Genomic DNA, 1,178 nt, shown 5'->3' with positions numbered 1-1,178 from the left:
TTATATGTAGGATAATTAATGATTAATTGACTAATTAATTAAGGAGAGAAAATTTAATGATATGAGTTATAAATGAAATAGTATTTTATTAATATACTTTTTCTTCTTTTTCTTCTCAAATAAATCTTCCCCTACCTTAGTTATACTTTATATTGATAGGTACGCTAGCGTAGAACGTGTATAGATAATATTCGTATTTCTACTTTAAAACTGATATGTGTTTGTGTGCAATTTTATTTGTTTTTTCTAAGCACGTCATCAAAGTATCGTTGACCCTTACTATTTGTATATGTGGCTAATAAAACATATCTCGAGACTTGAACTCGAATGCAATCTAAGTTGACGATTAGAACAAGCTAAAATGTACCTTATAAAATGGTCGACTCATGAAGTTTACATAGAAGAGTGACTCTATCGGTTACACATATTTGAAAGTGTGACCTAAATAAATAATGAATTGTATTAATTGAAGAGATGCATTTCTCTTGCAGAGTGGGCTGGTGTTTGTTGGTTTGGCTTTATGACTTTCCTTGTCCTTTTATGGACACCTCCATTCCTTACCCTTCTCACCTCTTTATTTATCATCTCTTTCCCATCTCTACCCTCGCCAATCTTTCTCCCTCTCTCTAAGATCACACCTAAAAGATGAACACATTGAAAGCCTTTTTATCTTTTGAGGGGATTGTTGTCTGGCTCGAGGCCACTAGAAAGCCTAGATCTTTCTCTCTCTATATACATATCTATATCACAGTCAACGCAACCATTGATTACTGAGAGAGATTCTTGATCTGGTGTCGTCGGACCAGGCTTCATTCCCCCCAATTGTGGCTTCATGTGATCTAAGTATTCAATCTTTCTTGCATCTACATGTTCCCATCATGAAAATATTCAGTTTCTGAGGTGGGTTTGTGTTTTTCTTGAAACATTAACGTTTTTTAGATTGTTTTAATAATCTTTTGTTGTGGGTTTTGTTTAGTGATGACAGATGAAGAAGAAAGTGGGTGTAATGATGATGAGTCTTGTTTCACTTTAGTTTAACTCTGGCAAATACCCAGAAACCAGAATCCTACTAAAAAGGTTTTGTAATCATTGCTACTCTATGAAATCTAAAAACTAATTGGAAAAGGATTTGTGGGTTCTTTTGTTTGTCTTTTAATAAAATCTTGATTTTATCATCA

The 1,178-nt window shown here is 33.4% G+C and overlaps 1 long non-coding RNA gene across 1 annotated transcript; it reads left to right on the top strand.

Moving 5' to 3' along the window:
- Positions 1-468: 468 nt before the first annotated feature.
- On the top strand, positions 469-1,178 carry LOC110899525. The gene is made up of 2 exons (XR_002570335.2): positions 469-900; positions 977-1,178. It is a non-coding gene; the product is annotated as an uncharacterized LOC110899525 (long non-coding RNA).

This window comes from Helianthus annuus, chromosome 13, assembly GCF_002127325.2.
Source record: "Helianthus annuus cultivar XRQ/B chromosome 13, HanXRQr2.0-SUNRISE, whole genome shotgun sequence".
Taxonomy (NCBI): Eukaryota; Viridiplantae; Streptophyta; class Magnoliopsida; order Asterales; family Asteraceae; genus Helianthus; species Helianthus annuus.
This window is presented reverse-complemented; position numbering and strand designations above follow the sequence as displayed.